The sequence below is a fragment of the Micromys minutus genome, assembly GCF_963924665.1.
Source record: "Micromys minutus genome assembly, chromosome: 24".
Classification (NCBI taxonomy): Eukaryota; Metazoa; Chordata; class Mammalia; order Rodentia; family Muridae; genus Micromys; species Micromys minutus.
The window spans coordinates 19,506,725-19,512,810 of record NC_137959.1 but is presented as its reverse complement, the minus strand read 5'-3'; positions in this window follow the sequence as shown (position 1 = coordinate 19,512,810).

The window sequence follows — 6,086 nt, the reverse complement described above, 5'->3', positions numbered from 1 at the left end:
CAGTTAATACTGAAATTCTTTCTTTGTGTTGACTTGGGAGTGCAGTCTGCTGACACTAAGATAAAAGGGAAAAAGGGAGGGAGGAAAGGGCCTTTTACCTCAAGGAATTAGAAAGAGGGGCAGCTAGAGTCAAGAAGGAGGAGTTCAAGAAAAAGCCTTGTTCCTGGCAAGTTGTGGATGCAGCCATTGTGAGGGTTTTACCAAGGGCATCAAAAGCTTTCAGAATTCCAGTTTGAGTAAACCCCAGAGCAAATCTGACAGCTGTCAAACCCAGAATTCCACAGTTGGAAGGTATCATCATAGAAGACTAGGAGGTCCGTTTGCCACGATTGACTGTAGTGTGGTTCAAGTTGGAGGCAGGGGCCATCCTGGCAGTCAGAAATGGACCGGTAGCCACAAGCAGGTCAGCTGCGATGTGTGGCATTCTCAGTTCTAATGAAGGGGCTGCTTACTTGCTGAGAGGGGTTGTCTCTGCATATTACCCAGCAGTCCTCAGTTTGCTGAAGACCCCTGCCAGTCATCTTCCAGCCAGTTAACGCACCGCTTGGAGACCACCAGGAATATCATCAGGATTTCTTTCCTGGGGTTCTTTAGTAGATGTATTGAAGTTCAAATATGACCAAGCTGCAGTCTGTTTAAAACAACAAAAGGGGCAGCTGTGACCCAAAAAGGCCATGAAGAGACATTTTGATTTTTTTCTGTGGAAGGGGGCATGGGAATGGAGGGAGAAAAGATGTTGTGTATTTATTCACCCCTAGATTTGCATTTGTGATCAACATCAACTCCTCATGCCATTTAAGGAATGCACAAATGCACTACACAACCAAGCTGAGTGTGTTGGTACACTCATGGGGTCCAAGCACTGGTAAGTGTTGGGGGCACAGAGGGCCTTGTACTCACAGAGAAGCACTAAGAGAACCAGGAATGTTAACAAGCAGGGGAGTATCCTCAATGGAGGAGACAAAAAATCAAATGCCTGCATTCCATTTGGAGAGCTAAGAGTGGATTTTGTTAATGACCTGGTGACTTTTTGGCTGTCTGTGGAGGCTGACCTCCCCCACCTTTTGCTATAGAGGCAGACCTCACCCAAACTCCCCAGAATGATTATCTCAGACTCTTTCCTCCCAGGACTAGAGATCAGAGAGTACATTACATTTTAGGCCTTTTCTTTGTTTTATTTATTTTTATTTTATATGCAGTAGTGTTTGGTCTCTGATTGCCTGTGTGAGGGTGTTGGATCCCTTGGAAGGTGAGAGTTACAGACAGTTTGTGAGCTGCCATATGGGTGTTGGGAATTGAAACGGGGTCCTCTGGAAGAACAGCAAGTGTTTTTAACCACTAAGCCATTTCCCCAGCCCAGTTCTAGGGCTTTTAGTTATAGAAGCCATCCTCATGGTCACATGCAATTGATAAAGGAGTTTCCATGAAGGCACAGCTTAAGCATTATTGTGCACCTGGAATTGGACGGATTGTTCCCAAGCCGAACTCTGTTTTAAATATACTGATAATGAATCACCTGAAATTAGGCTTTCTGCACATGGTTTTTATTCTTACCTCTTCAGGGGGTTCAGTTCCCTGTGTGACACCTGCAGGGACCCCCACAGGTGAGGGGAGTGGGAAAGTCAGGAGTTCAAGGTCAACCTCAGGCATATAATCATTGGTTAGCCTGGGCTTCCTGAGACCTCGTCTCAAAAAACAAACAAACAAATAAATGGATAATGTTGTGCTGCTTAGCAACAAAGAAACACTCTGGAAAATGGGTCCTTCGACTATTGCACCATTGGACAAACACCATAGAGTGTACTTGCACAAACATAGGCGGCCTACTGCATTCCTAAGGGGCTAAAGGGTATAAATATTCACAATTCAGCCTACCTCACTCATGGCCATGATAAACAAAGCTTCCTAAGATCAAATCAAACACCGGAGGGAATGATACACCACAGTGATTTGGTAAACACAAAACCCAGGAAACTGTTGCTGCCACAGCACAGCTTACTGCTTTATAGTATGTAAACAGAAAGAATATATGATAACAATTAAAAGTCTACTTTTTTTTACTTAAACCAACATCATAGTTTACCCTCATTTTAAAATATGTATTATATCTGATTGTGTTGGTGCGGTTACACCAGGAGCATCACAAACATGCCAGTGATACAGTGCACTGTGTTAGGATGGTTACAATAGTGTAGTTCCAACTCATTGCTACCTGTGGGACCACATCATGGACCTAGTCTGTTTTTAACAGAGCTGCCACATGCAGCACTTAGCTGTGTGTGTATGGACCACGAAGTATTGAGCTCCAGTTGCTCAACATTTCCCTCTTTATGGAAATGATCGGGTAAGCTATAACTTCCCAATAAACTCCTATTTAAGTGCATAGAACTTAAAAAGCCCGACCAGATCAAGTGGTAGATGAAGACTTCCACTGCTAACCCAAATGTGGAATAACACAATCCCTCTGAGAGTCATTTAGCGGTTTCTTGAAGACCTAAAATACTTTACCACACGATCCGGTCATGCACTCTGAGATGCTCACCCAAATGAAGGCCTCTAAGTCTACCTAAAGATATCAAGTCCAAAGACAAGAATTTAAATTTCATTTTGTGTGTGTGTGTGTGTGCGCGCGCCCGAGTGCGCGTGAGCACATGTGTGATCGTGTTTATGCGGGTGCTCAGGGTCCAGAGACATCAGATCCCTTTGGAGATGGAGTTATAGATGGTTGTGAGACACTTGGCATGGGTGCTGGAACCAAACTGAGGTCCTCTAAAGGAACAGTGTGGGTTCTAAACTGCTGAGCACCAGGCCACTTTATTTTTAATAGTCTAAATAGGAAGCAACCCAAATGTCTACCCACAAATAGAAGACAAATGCCGTTGCAGTGCATGAATTACTGCCCATTGGTAACATAAGAAAATGGAGTGCTATTTCAGTTGAGGAAACGCACAAATGTCAAAATAAGGATGTGAGTGAGAAAAGTCAGAAGACACAAGATCCGTGCTGTGTAGATGCCTGTGTATGAAATTCTACAGCATTCACACTGTCTATAATGACAGGAGCAGATCAGTAGCTGCCTGGGGCAGGAAGATCCAGTGAAAGAGGACAGTGGGAAAGACGTGAGGACCAGGCACACACAGTGGATATAAATAGACTAAAACTTATCAAGTTGGTCACCATATACTTTTTACTGTGTAAGTTTGCTGTGTATCGATTATAAGTCAATACAACTATAAGGTAAACATGCTGTCTTTTCCACTCCAGCCTAGCACATTCCACCTCTGCTCCTGGCTAAGTGACAGGTATGCCAAACTTCACTTCTTTCCACTAAAGTCATGGTCTTTTCTTCTCTCTCTCCAAACCCACTCTCTCTGCACATTCTTCCTCAGCTCAGGAGATGCTGACTTCATCCTTCCATGAGCTCAGTTCAGCAAATGGAGGAGTCATCTTAGACTGGCCCTTGAGAGTCCAGCCTCAACTCCACCTCTGATCTTCCACCAGATTCCACTGGCTCTTCCTTCAGCACAAATGAAGAATGTGACTTCTTTTCGCTTCAACTCCCAAGGTCTGAACCACCATCATCTTTTACCTAAATGACTGCAGTTATAAGTCACGGTGTACCTTGTGATGTGTCAGCAAAACTAAAGAGAGCAGGAGAGGGACGAGAAAGGGAGGAGGCAGATGAGAAGAGAGGAAAGAAAAGGTCAAGGGGGAAGGGAGAAAGGGATATAAGGAAAACAGAAGAGAGGAAAGTAAGAAGGGCAGAAGAGGGAGGGGAGGAGGGAGGGAAAGAGAGAGGGAAGAAAGGAGAGAGGGAGGGAGAGAGGGAGAGAGGAGGGAGGGAAGGAGAGAGAGGGAAGGAGGGAGAGAGGAATGAAAAGAGGGAAGGAGAGAGGGTGGAAGGGAGGAAGGGAGAGAGGGAAGGGGGGAGACAGGAAAGGCTTCCTTTCTCCCTCATACCATGCAGTGTATTCACATTCAGCCAAGGCATCCAAGGCATGGGTTAAACATAAACTGGATCCTGCCTCTTGGTGCAGAATTCGGATAACTTCCTGTCTGGCTTGGGGTATAATCCAGGGTCCCTTATAAAGATGCTTTCTCCCAGTCGCCCTGCTAGTTCTTCTCTTGACTCAGCTCTTACCTAGACCTCCTGAGGTGTGGTTCTCTCTAATCACATTGGTTCCCTGTCAGTCGGCTTAGACAGTCCAGGCAGGCTCCTGCCTCTAGACCCTTACCTTGCTGATCCCCTCAGTCTTCCCTCGGATGCCCACATGGCTCAACCCTTCCCCCTTTCCAGATTCAGTTTCCTTTCAAGCCTACCTCCTCCTTTCTGTCATCTTCTCAGTCCTGGCCAAACTACCAAGCAAATCTGTTACAGTTCAAAGAAGCACTTGGAATGCAGAGTAGCTCACACACACAGCCCCTCACAGCAACAACACATAGACTGCTGCTCCACCCTTCTTGTCCTTCAAATAGGCCTTCAATCATTATTTTATTTTGCTTTTGTTTTGTTTGTTGGAGGTAGAGTCTCAAGTAGCCCATGCTGGCCTTGGATTCCCTACATAGCCCAGGATGACCTTAAACTCATGATCCTTCTCTCTCCTCCTCCATGTTGGGATTATAACATGTGGTACCACACTCACTGCAGCTAGAACTGCTGCCTGGCAAGTAAGCCCCAGCCATTCTTTCAGCCCCAGCATCGAGGTTCCCAGCCCCGCCTTGCCCATGCCTAGCTTTTATATGTGAATGCATGGGATCCGAATTCGGGTTTCTCATGCTTGTGCGGGAAGCACTTTATCCACTGAGCCGTCTTCCCAGCCCCAGAAACAGATTGTTTTAATGCACCAGGGTTCCAGCCACGGCTTGGCTGCTTGCCTCAACTTGGATAAACCTCCCAATGCTTTTGACACTTGGATTCCACCTTTACAAAATGGAGACAGCACTCTATGCATCTTACAAGACTTTGGGGGATGGGAAAAGTGTGTAGAAAACGTGAAAGGAAGATGGGCAGGTAACCCAGCATCACCTCCGCCTGGAGGAGCCAGTGCTGCGGTGTTGGGTGTGGAGACTGCTCACGACAGATTATTGCATGGCCGAGTGATTCAGCCTGCCGGATTTGAATAATAAAAGTGGAGATCACCATTGTTAGCTCTCTGTGTACTTGTTACCCATTAGGTAATATTACTATTGCTTAATAAATGCGCTTTAGGCCAATCATTGTTTCAGTTACTGTTTGTTGAGTGCTGGCTGATTGTTCGATGCCTTGCAAAGCACGTTCTGTGCATGATCTTGCATCAGCCCTGATGATTCTGTGAGATACAGGCTCTTCCGTGTGTCCTGTTCCCCTCATGAGGACACTGTGGATCAGAGAAGTTGAGCAACTTGCCCAGAATCACATAGCCATTCTGGGCGGGGCTGAAATTTAAATCTAAGTTCATCTCAGTTCTTTCTGTTCTTTGATCTGTCTGCCCTGTCACCACAGTGGTCCTCAGTGGGTAGGTAGATGGGACTTCTAGCCTCTTCCGAGGAGACTTCTGGAAAGATCTGAACTAATTTTGTTTGTAGTAACAGGATGCCGTGAGCATCCAATGGCCGTGCTGGAATTGCTGTCCATGCTGGTTTCCTAGAGCCCTGGTACCAAACGATCCTTTAAGCACCAGAGATTGCTTGCCTCACAGTTTGAAGGTTGTAAGTCCCAGATTGAGGTGTCAGCAATGCCCTTCTCCCTCTGAGGGCTCTAGAGAAGAGTTCTTCCCAATTTTCTTGGCTTCTGGCAGCTCCTTGCTCTCTTTGGTGTCTTAGGCTTTTGGCTACATCATTCCACATCACACATCTCCTCTCAACATGACCTCTTTCCCTGTAACTTTGTGTCCTCTGCTATTTTCCTAAGTCACTAAGTTTGTTTTTCCTTGATACTTTTTTTTTTTTTTTTTTTTTTTTTTTGCTTAGGCTTTAATTAATTAATTGTGTGCATGAATGCAAAGTGCCCCAGGTCAGAGGACAACTTATAGGACATGGCTTTCTCCTTCCACTAAGTGGGTCTGAGAATTCAACTGAGTCAATCTTGGTGGCCTTTACCCACTGAG